At 39.7% G+C, this 12,562-nt stretch overlaps 1 long non-coding RNA gene across 1 annotated transcript; it reads left to right on the forward strand.

Annotated features, from left to right (window-relative positions):
• Window positions 1–10,959: 10,959 nt before the first annotated feature.
• On the forward strand, window positions 10,960–11,420 carry LOC145163186 (uncharacterized). The gene is made up of 3 exons (XR_013739630.1): window positions 10,960–11,098; window positions 11,183–11,276; window positions 11,347–11,420. It is a non-coding gene; the product is annotated as an uncharacterized LOC145163186 (long non-coding RNA).
• The last annotated feature ends 1,142 nt before the right edge of the window (window positions 11,421–12,562 follow it).

Consider the following 12,562-nt stretch of genomic DNA (forward strand, 5'->3'; position numbering starts at 1 on the left):
GTATTTTTATATTTTTATTTTAGCCTTAAAGTCGTATTAAATTAGCGGGGTGTACACCTTGGGGTGTTAAAAGTTATATTTTCTGGATATTGGGGGTTAAAGTGTAATTTTCGGACCGTTCAGGATCATTGCAAGGATTGGCAAAGTGGCATACAGGTTAGAGCTTCCGGAGGAGTTTAGTCGGATTCACAGCACTTTCCACGTTTCGAAATTGCGAAAGTGCGTTATGGACCAGGAGGCGGTGGTATCACTGGACGACATTCAGGTCGATGAGCGCCTGAATTATGTGGAGAGGCCCGTGGCCATATTAGAGAGGAAGAGGAAGGTTCTGCGGAACAAAGAGATACCTTTGGTAAAGGTGCAGTGGGAACATCGGAGGGGGTCCGAGTGGACGTGGGAGCCAGAGGCAGAGATGCGGGAGCACTACCCGGAGCTGTTCGCCGCGGCAGACTTCGAGGATGAAGTCTAGTTCAAGTGGGGGAGAATTGTAACACCCCTATTCTCAGGTATTGATTTATATAAGAAATTCTTTGATTTCAAGGTCTACTCGACGAGTTGGTTTCCCTACTCGTCGAGTAGCAGCGGGTTGGTCCACGTGTTTTAGTGACCTACTCGCCGAGTCCAAGAAGGGACTCGACGAGTAGGAGCTGGCAGATGAAACCCTAAATCCCGGGGTATTGCACCCTATTTAAAGGATCATTGGCCTTCCCCAGCCTCCCCTTTACATTTACTTGACACCCTTAAATCCTAGTTCGTGTGAGTGTACTCCATTTGTGTTCTTAAGCTTGGGAAGAGGATTTTTGGTGGGAAGAAGCTTAAAGATCAAGTGACTAGGAGCAAGGAACGTGTGGAACCATAAATCTACCTTAGTTGGCATCTTTATTGGAAGGTATTAAGCCGTTCTCCTAACCCCCCTTCTCATTCTAGATCTATTTTGGGTGGATTTTAAGGCTTTTCTAGCTTATTAGGAAGCCTTTCTTGTGTTTGAGCTCAGATCTGAGGTTGCAACCTTAGATCTGAACTCTCTTGGGTCTCTAAGTCCATAAAGTTTCCAGATCTTGCAAGAATGAGACTCTTCTAGGTGTAAAGCTCCACTAGAAGCTTAGATTGGTCATTTAGAGTCTCTAGGGCCTTGCATGCACGTAAAGTTTGCAACTTTACGTCATAAACATGCCTTAGAAGCTTGGATCTGCAATATGGAGTCGTTGCATGGCTTAAAAAGTACCTGTATGGATGAAGGTATGAGGGGACTCAGCGAGTTGCATAGTCAACTCGGCGAGCCACATGAAGATGGTCCTGTACTCGACGAGTTGGATGAACAACTCGGCGAGTCCGATGAAGATTGCCTTGGGCTCGGCGAGTCAGCTAGGGTTTTTCCCCAACCTTTGGACACGCATGAACTCGGCGAGTTATAGGGGAACTCGACGAGTCAACCAAGGATTTCACGACTTCTCGAGTTCAGGAAGGACTCGACGAGTTGGTGATCTACACTCGACGAGTCGGGTCAACATGGACTGTTGACTTTGACTGTGGACTTTGACTTTGACCAAGGATTAACCAGTTGACCTCTGGGGGTATTTTGGTAATTTGGAGATTTATGGAAAAAGGGTTTTATGGTAACTATAGGTGGCGGAGTTCGTGTTGGTGAGTCGATAGTTTGAGCCTATCATTTTCAGTGCGACATTATGAGGTGAGTTTTGCTCACTATACTCAAGGGTCTAAGGCACCAAGGCCGGCCCTTTGGATTGTTATCTGGTTATGTTATGTTAGTATGATCTGTTAGATCGGCATCCTGGTAGATAGGATGATGCTATGTGCTATGTAGTATGATCCTTTAGATCAAGTATTGTCTGTAGACTATTATGTGATTATCTGTTATATGTGCACATGTTTGTTTGGCAGTTGAGGCTTATTTGCTTTGTACGAAAGCCAATAGACCTGGGCATTCCAACCTGTTGGTTGTGGGCCGTGAGTATTCCATCCCGAGGATGATTGGACTCATAGTATGTGGGCATTCCAACCTGTTGGTTGTGGGCATGGGGTATTCCAACCTGATGGTTGATTGGACCCATAGTGTGTTGGCATTTCAACTTGTTGGTTGAGGGCCTGGGGTATTCCAACCCGATGGTTGATTGGACCCATAGTATGTTGTTTACGATTATATGTGCATTATTGTGGGTATGGGTATTTTGGGGGAACTCACTAAGCTTTCGGGCTTACAGTTTCAGTTTATTGTTTCAGGTACATCAGGGGATCGCCGCAAGGCGAAGGCATGATCGTACAGCTCCTCATATTTATGTGTATGTTCTCGGATACTCTGATATTATACCTTTTGAAAACAAGTTTTGTAATAACTAATGGTTTTTGGATTGTTTAAAAAGTTTTCAATTGGGCATGATTTTTATGTGTGTTACAGCGGCCACCTCCTAGTCGCTGTCGTGAACCACCGAATCGAGCACCGTCGTTACTGTTTCCGCTGCCGTTGAATACGAAGGCCGTCATGACAGTGGGCGATCGGAAGAAGCAAAGCCCGTGATTGTTGTTGTTGCTGTTCCCGTTTATAGGTCGTGCATGTCTCTCTCTCCGTCTCTTTTCTGCTGCTGTGTTGTCGCCACCGCCGCTGCTCCGAGCGGCTGTCACGTTTTGCCAACCGTTGCTCCGACTGCCGCATGCACCACAAGGGTGGGTGAGTTTGGGTGCGTGTTTCAATGTTGGAACTCATGTTCGTGTGTATGTGTGTGTGTGTTGCTGCTGCAAGCCGTGAAGTGGGTGTGGTTGCGTTTTGTTGGCCGGAAAACATGAAGAACCACCATGACAGCCAACCATGGTGGTCGCCGCCCTTGCTGCCCTTTTCAACCACCACCAACCACCATGTGAGGTGGCTGTGTAAGTGTAATGTGATCTGTGTGTTTAATATGATGTGTGTTCCTGTTTAATGATGTGAGGTTGTATGAGCATTTCTTGGCCCGAAAAATAAAGAAAACCCCACCATCACCACCGTGAGGTGGTGGCTGCTACCTCCTGTCGCCGTCTGCCACCCTTATGGTGGTTGTATTGGGGTATTTTGGTATTATTTTTTGTGCTAGTGTGTGTATGAATGATGTAGGAACTTTTATGTGTACTTAGATTGTTAGATTTATCACTCGAAACCGCCACCGCCGCCGTGTGTGGGTGGTTGCCGCCACAGACCGCCGTCGACCACCACTGCCCGAGGTGGCAGTGGGTGGTGCCCGACTTATTACATATTAATTTTTTCCCTAATCATCTAACTTTAGCCCGAGTGGCACGTGTTTGGGGTTAGAAACCCTAATTAGGGTTTAGAAAACCCTAGTTTTGGAGTTTGTCGGGACCCGCGTTAAAACCGATAATTGAACTTTAAATAATACTTAATAATGTCCTACAATTAACTTAATGTAGCATTGGACTTAATGAATTAAGTCCTTAAGGGGTTAGGTGTGGAACATTAACCTTAGTTATGATTTTATATGGAAAACCCTAGAATCGGGGAGCTCTGTTTTGGACAATGATCGGGCGCGTATTTGGGCTATTGATTGGATTATTATTACACCCGAGAATGACTAAGTCAAACCTTAATCAACCCTACCCTTAGGTGATTAAGTCCTTAAAGGGTTAAGTGTAACATCCAAAAATTCGTGACAAAAAATTTCATTTTTAATTGAGTAATCATAAAAACCAGTAAGTCCTTAATGGGTTAAGTGTAACATCTGAAAATTCGTGAAAAAATTTCATTTTTAATTGAGTAATCATAAAAACCAGTAGTCTGAAAAGATTAGTAGTGACATGCCATTTCATAATCAAACCAGTATATTAATTACCAAAACATGTCATAAAAGATAATATCAGAGTACAACTCCCAAAGATCTTGTCACACGGAAAATCATAGTGTGATGCGCTGCTATCATGTCGGCTCCTTTCCTTTTGAAAAAGTAGTACCTAAAACCAAAACTGAAAACCGTAAGCATGAAGCTTAGTCAGTTCCCCCATCATACCACATAATCAGATATTGCCTAGCATATCTGGGTGCTGGCCTACCTCTTCGGTCTCTTTAAACCGGTAACCGCCTAGCATATCTGTGTGCTGGCCTACCCCTTCGGTCTCTTTCAACCGGTAACCAACTAGCATATAGGTGCTGCCCTACCTCTTCGGTCTCTTTCAATCGGTAACCGCCTAGCATATCTGAGTGTTGGCCTACCCCTTCGGTCTCTTTCAACCGGTAACCGCCTAACATATCTGGGTGCTGGCCTACCCCATCGGTCTCTTTCAACCGGTTACGGGGACTATTTCACCCCTACCACTACCACATATTAGCATACATAATCCTACTGTCAGGCATACCTAGGTGCCCGACCTACCCCTTCGGTCTTATTGACCGAATGTGGGGTCTATTTCACCCTTACCACTATCCCATAATACCATAGCATACTAACACATAAATCATAACAGATAGTGGCATACTAGATAATTATCACAAAGACAATCATCTAACTACAAATTCCTACTAGTGGGACGGCCTTGGTGCCTTAGACCCACTGCTACCGGGAAGGTAACTCACCTTACACTGTTGAAGTCCATTGCATGAAATCCTTAGTTAATGTCCTAGAAACTCCCTGGGCTATCAATGTCAAAATATCACCCAATTAGAAATTGGGTTCCAAACCATGATCCATAATCCGTACTTGGGGTGAAATGACCGTTTCACCCCCGCCCCATAAAGGCTCAAACTATTAAATCCATGAAAGCCCATCAATGGCCCAATTTTCCAAATTAGGCCTAAACCCTTACATGAAACTACCCTTTAGAACCCATTCCGTACTTCATAACCCTAAAGGGGTCAACCTTGGTCAAATTCAAGTCAAGGTCAAATTAAACATCCAAGTCAAAGTCAAAGTCAACGCTTCAAGTTGACTCAACTCGTCGAGTTATTCTTTCAACTCGGCGAGTTCCCATAAATCACAAAATTGTGATTTCGTGATCCAACTCGTCGAGTTCTTCTGTGAACTCGTCGAGTTCTTCCTTATCAACAGAATCGAGTCATACTCACATCAACTCGCCGATTTCCTTTATGAACTCGTCGAGTTCTTCAGTCTGCTTACTCCTTCTTAGTGCATTAAGCCTTTATTCTTTAGATCCGAACCCAATACTCTAGATCTAGACTGGAGATACCTTTTAGAAGGGTAAAGTTTCCAACTTTACCCATTAATCCCTTCCTAAAGAGAACAAGCTCAAACCCTAGCCCAAAAAGGGTCAAAGTCTTAATCCAAAACCCCCAAAACTACAAGGTAGACCATGAGGTCATGAGGTCATGATCTGGACCATAAGAACCAGGATATCACGTAAAGTCCTAAACTTTTCCCACATGCATGGCCATTTGGGGCTTAAAAGGCCAAAACAAGAGCTTAGAGGTTGCATGGGACTTCTAGGGCCACAAAGCTAGCACCTGTATGCCATGAGAGCCTCTCAAGGTCCTAGATCTGAAGTGTTCTTCACTTGGGACGTCCAACTCCTCAATAATCATCTCCTTTGGACCAAAACAAGCAAAAAGGCACTAAATGAAGATCTAACTAACCATAGAGCAAGGTTCAAGCTTTTTACCAGAAAATTGTTGAGAATGAGGTAGAGGTTCTAGATCTAGTAACTGCTTCTTGTTCCTCCAAACTTCCTTTCCTTCCAAGAGCTTCAAAACACCCACAAAATGCTCAACAAAGCTCACAAACACTCAACTATGCTTCTAGGGTTTCGAGATTAGGGTTTAGGACTTGGGGGCTGGAAATGAGGCCAACATAAGAGGCATAAGTTGTTTAAATAATGTGAAAAATCCTGGATTTAGGGTTTTCCAAACCTCGTCCAACTCGTCGAGTTGGTCTTTAAATTCCTGTGTGCCAAAATATTCCTACTCGTCAAGTTCTCACCCTTGAACTCAACGAGTTTCCCTCTTGATTGAAGATTTCTTTTCCTTATTTAGCCTTCTGGATTCCGGGTGTTACATTAAGTATTCTTACTTAACCCTAATCATCATTTTATGTGAAACCCTAATCGTCATTTCATGTGAAATAGTCACTATTGCAAGTGATTATGACCTGTGATCGGGGATTGACTCAAGTATCTTCCTGTAGTAATTGGAAGTGAGTTGAAGCTGGTAGAGTCCTTTGTTGCTACGGTGGTTTCCTACACGCATATCGAGGTGAGTTTCGCCTCATTGTACCCGTGGGTCGAATGCACCAATGCCAACCCACTAGTTTTGGTTATCTTCTAGTGGAGGGATCCCCTAGGGACTGTATATAGTCATGTAGGATAAACTGAGGACTCTTGATCTAATCCCTCTTACCTGTTCCTTGTTTGGTTGTGGTTCTAGAGTAAGATCACCTGTCTGGGTGACTATCTCACCTCTGAGTATATACGACCATGCATTCCTTGGATTGTTATTATTTAGTATGTTGTTATGCTGTAGTGATCTTTTAGATCTGTATTCGGGTATTGAGTATGTTGCTATGCTGTAGTGATCTGTTAGATCTGATTTCTGGTATCGAGTATGTTGCTACGCTGTAGTAATTTGTTAGATCTATGTTCTGGTATCGAGTATGTTGCTATGTTGTAGTGATCTATTGGATTTGTCTCCTGGTATTGAGTATGTTGCTTTGCTGTAATAATCTATAGAATCGTATGTTATATGTGCTTGCTGGTTATCATCTATGGAGTGCCCTTAGGGACTGTTTGTGGTCATGTAGGATAGCCTGAGAACTCTTGGCCTAGGCTCTCTTGCTTGTTCCTTTTTTGGTTGTGGCTCTAGAGTAGGATCATCTGTCCGGGTGGCTATCTCACCTCTGGTTACTTATGGTTATGCATTCTATGGAGGTTAGCTGGTAGTGGGACTGTATGATGTGAGAGGACTAGTAGGTAGTAGTGAGTTGTATGATTATTGTTTGCCTGTATTATGTGTCTATTGATGGGTTATGAGCATTACATCATTCCTATGGTGCATATGCAACCCGAATAGCTTTGGATCTAAGTTTTTCTCAATTGAACATGCAAATTGAATACCAAAGCATAGAACCCTAAAATAGCATATACAATTTCAAAATTGACATATAAAATAGGGTTTTATGATTACCTCACTTGTTATGTAGCAATAACAGGAACAATCCTTGAAGATCTTGACCTTGAAAGCTTTAGTGCCCCAAGTGTTGCACCTCTAATGGAGTCACAAACACATCACTACAAGAAAAAGACCCTTTTACGACGCGCAAACCACGACACTCAGTGATTTATGTTAAGCAAAAGAAAGTGACATTAAAAAGTGTCATCTCTTCAAAAAATTTAAAGATTTAGGTCACGCATTATTGCGTGCCCTTAAATTAGTTTCTTGTGTAAAAAAAATTAAAAACACGGAGGGCACTTGTGCGTCCTCTGTGATTGTCGTTTTATATTTTTTTTAAGAAACACGCGTCTCTCTTCTTAGAGGGAAAATGAAACCCCCAAAAATTTTAAACCCCTCTTTCTTCTCCTACATTCGTTTCGATCTGTTCTCTAATATCTCTTCTCATTCGTCTCCGCCCCTCACCCACCTCCACTACCTCCAACCCACATTGACTCTTCAGGCCTACACGACGACGATGTACCGGCCTTATCGACCAACACTTCATCCACCATCACCATTTGTAGCTCTCTCACCCCATCCTCACAAAACCTTGCAAAATCCTTATATAACATTCCGATAACAATCAGATTCCGGCGCTCTGTGACTGTCGATGGGAGCAAAAACCTAATTTCGAGACAATGGCTTGTGTGTATAAGACTTCGTTTTACGACTTCTCCGGCGACCTTGAGCTCCGACAACCTCCGCTTACCTCTTCCTGCCGGCGACCTCGAGCTCACCTCACCTCACCGAGACCGTGATGACTGCTCAAGTGTACAAGCGTTTGTTTAAGAGCCAACCATTTACGGATCCTCATGCTCACAGGACTATAATTTAGGGCTCGTTACATTGTGCCTATGTTGGACTTACAAGGAGATTAAAGGTTTTACGACTTCTCTCTATCGCCATCTATGAAATAATAAAGCCCTAGATAGGTACGATTCAAGTATCATGTAAGTTAAGCCCTAGATAGGTAGTTCAATCTCAAAATCCAACGACTGTTTGTTTCTTCAAAATTAAATGGTTCTAGCTCTTTAGCAACAGGTAATTCCAGAGAACGTTGGGCCTCCTTTTGACTATGATCTATTCCATCATCATCTGAATGGCAATCGTCTACATCAAAATCATCCATTAGCTTCACCGAAATCTGTGTTTCATTCTCAATATCTGATGTCGTAGACTATCAGTTTGTCTCTTCAAAAACAAATCGTTCATTAAGGTGTACTGGAGTCACATTTGCAGCAGGTCTGCTTGGAGCTTGCTTTCCTGGAACAATTGCTCGTATGGTGGCACTAATCAGAGGTTCCTGCACAGAAGGCCCTGGTTCAGTAATCCATTTTGATATCCTTTTTTCCATTGAATCATTTCTACTTCCCATTAAACCCAACCCTCCATCCCCCTTCAATCTTCTTTCAGATTATCTCCAAAGATCTCTCAAATCCTGTTCGTTCACATAAAGATCTGGACAAATATGCAGATCCTGTTCAGGGAATCATAGGACCTTGCACATCCTTGGATAAGGTGGCAATTTAGTGATTTACTAAATTGTTCATTAATCTTTATCAGTTTGTATATAATTTTTTTTGGCTATTTATGTTGTAGAAAGGATACCAACAATCTGTTTCTAACATGATATTTTGTCAATATATATTTAAGGTTGGGGGCAGATGACGTTGGAAAAAAATATTGTTGACTCTCATGTGCCTTCAAGCACCAGTCTTGCAGGTGATTTTTTTCCATAAATTGATGTTGACTGTTCAGTTATGATTACTGTCTTCTCCTTGCCATTCTATCTTCTATGATCAGACATATCAGACATATCTAAGGTACTGGTCTAGAAGGACATACCTGTTTCATAAAAGTCCTCAATGAACAAAGGGTGTGATATAGTACAACTCTTTGCTTCCCACGATAAGATTCTGGTTAGAAAAAGAATTGCAACTTCCAAATGTAGTGTCAAATGACACAAAAAAACATCTTGAAATCCATCTTTTTTGGCCTGGAAAGGGGAATTACAAATATAATATGAGTATCTCAAACAGTTATGTACAACACATCATTGAAACATAGCCATTAATAAAGAATAGGAAAAGAAAGCATCACCACTTCTGCTGCTAGATTCAGGAATTTATTAATAACTTATCAGCTACTTGAGATAGATTCAAGCTAAAAAAAATTTGACGAGCATTCTGATAATGAATTATATCTAAATCTGATCCAAGTTTTTGAAAAAAAAGTTTCTCAGTTAATATAGATTGCAACTATTTTTTTCCTTTATTGACAGCATATGTACTTCCAAGTTGGTAATCTTTAATCCATTTTCTGATCTTATTAGTGTGATGTTTGCAGCGATTTAAGTTATGATGATAACAGAATGAATCGAATTTGGAGAATACACTTTGCTTCGGCTGTAGAAAGGGAAGGCCCAAACAAGAAACAAAAAAAAGATGACATTGTTGTTAGCTCTTCCAAAGATACAACATCTTCATCAGCATGGCCATGGCAGAAGATGGTTGAAAATTTAAAGTTGGCTCACCAAAAACTTCCCGTTATCATTGATCTCATTAACACTGTAAGCCATCATGAAGTTATTATCTTACCTTTTTCAATTGATATAAACCAAATTTCTGAATAATAATTATGGAATACATACATACTATTAATTTACATATTTTTCTTCTTATATGATTTCAAAGTCAAGGCTGATTCAAATAAAATTGAAATGATCATTAGTATAATAGCTGGTGTGCCATCTGTTTGCCTTATTATCTGAGTTTGAAATGATTTTTAATGTATGATGCTTGCAAGTTTTTCTTTCCATCAATGGAACTATCATCACGGGGTGCTACAGTTCTAAATTTACGTAGGAGCGGTTTTTTGTTTGATTCTTTCTTATCAATTTGTGTAACTGTTTCTTGTAGTTTTAGTTGTTATTATTTTTTTAGTTTTGTAATTTGTTACATTTTGGTGATTAACTGTTTTGTAATGTGTATTTGCAGGTCCACATAAGTGAGCAGGTTGGAATAGGTGACCCAAATTATGGAGGTAGCTACAGATTATCATGTCTGATTGAGTTTAACAGGAGATTGTGGTTTGAGGTTTGCTTAAACCGACTCTGTGCTGAACTGTTTTTTTAGCATGTATGGAGATACTCCAGGCTCAAGAAACAATGTTGCTTTTCGACCCAGAGTTCCAGGTGGAGCCCTAATTCCAACTAATTTGATGTTTATTATTATTCTCCGATCATCATACTTTGTAACAAATCTTTTTGCAGATTCTCCCAAGTTCTTTTTCTGTAATTATATGTTTCTGTGTTTGAAAAATTGTTTGGTTGATTATCATTTAATTTGCAGGAAAATATTACAAAACAATGGAGAAGCCTGATTATCTCAAGTTTGAAGTTGCCCAACTTGGTGAATCCAAAACATTTGATGAAGGATTCCATGGTGCATATTTGCAATTGTACTGGTCAGAATATATTTAGTTTTTTTTCTCCAAATTCGGTTTGGGGAATCATTGTTTTGTATACTAATGATATGTTCTATTGTTATATCTACAAAATGGTTATCATGTGCATTTGTAGAATGATAGGTCAAGGGAACACCACATCATGGAAGCTATGTGGACTTGATAAAGACACTTTTTTGACCGTTTTCTTTGATATATCATCAAGTTATAAAGATCCTTCTGGAAATGTTCTACTGTTATATCTACAAAGATCCCTCATACACTTTAATATGTTTGAGCTTGTGGAGCTGCCACTGCCACCCATATTAATCTGTTTGAGCTATATATAAATAAATAAATAAATAATTAAATAATTAAATAATTAAATAATTAAATAAATAAAGCCCCAACGTGAGCGAGGAGCTGCTAATGGCATTTCAATGACACCCATTTTCTTGATGATCTTCGCCTAAACAATCCATGGCCTGAACTTAAAAAGTTAGTTTTTGACTTTCAAGGTTTACTCCAAATTACCAAGTTACCCTTTCAGTATTGTAAGTTTGTAACATATTTGCTCTTTAGGAACTAATACAAGCAAAAACAATCGCACCTGATGAAGATAAACATAAAGAAGCCATTGAGGCCTCTTTTAAAGTTTTTGCTCCTCAAGGAATTAGTAAGTAGCCATTTTATATAAAGTGTTTATATAAGGTTTTGATATTCTTTTTTTTTGGTGTTTATATAAGGTGTTATTGTGATGGGGTGTTTGTGTTTGTGCTTGTGCTTGTTATTGTGATGGGCAAATTTGCTGCTCCTGTGGGACCTGAACCTACCAAGTAACTATATTTTTCATTTTAATAAATATATTTTGAATCTACAAAATCCATTTTAGATAATCATTTGCTGAATATATATGTTGTTGTGAATCATGAATATAGAATGAATTTGGTTCCAGCATATGTTCGGCTACTTAGAGACAATGAAGTAGAAGCACGTATTACAGCTGCTGGAAAAGTCACTAAATTCTCCCGTATTTGTAGTTCAGAACTTGCAATTCAGCATATTCTACCATGTGTCAAGGTCTTTCTTTTCATAAAAAAAAACTTAAAAAAATTTGGTTATCTAATTTTTTCTCATAATGATATGTGATATGTAGAAGTTGTCTTCAGATTCTTCTCAGCATGTTAGATCTGCTCTGGCCTCTGTTTTTCTCATGAACACTGAAAAGCATACCATGAGCATATGTAATTTGCTGCATCAAAAAAGCTTAAAGCAATCAACAATCTCATGAACACTGCAAGTCAGCACTGGGATTCAAAAAATAAATATATCACAAGGCAATTTTTTTTCATTGTACTATTGATTTTGGGCTTTGGTTATTGTTCTCTCCTTTAAGATTCTAATTCTATTGTTCAGGCTTCAAAAGTCAACCAACCGCATATATATGGAAGTGGAAAAGGGGAATGGATCAGGTTCGTAGCTAAATCATCTTTGTTGAATTTAAATATGTTTCAATAGTAACAAAGATATGTAGAAACAAATCCAATGAAACACCTCGACATTAAATACATTCTTAAATGTTTAATGATGGATGACTTCAAAAATCATAAATCATGAAGAAAATGATGGATGACTTCAAGAATCAGAAATCCTAACATAAACGGTATACATATTACATATATACTTCTTATCAAAATATTTAATTTTTGATTGCTATCAATTCAATATCATACTCTATCTTCTCTTAGTTTTAATGTTATTGTTGCTGGTATGCTTTTCAGATTGTCATGCAAACAAAGGACATTCTAATGGATTTGCCTTCTCTTTTTGATGTAAAAGTTCCATATGGAAAACACTTCACAGTTTGTGGTGATGTGCATGGTCAGGTAAACAATTTCTAAAAAATGTTTGAGAAAATGAGAGAAAAAGTACCATTTTGTATCTTTTTTTCTTTTCTGATGA

The sequence above is a fragment of the Lactuca virosa genome, chromosome 3, assembly GCF_052849685.1.
Source record: "Lactuca virosa cultivar CGN04683 chromosome 3, Lactuca_virosa_CGN04683_v6, whole genome shotgun sequence".
Lineage (NCBI taxonomy): Eukaryota > Viridiplantae > Streptophyta > Magnoliopsida > Asterales > Asteraceae > Lactuca > Lactuca virosa.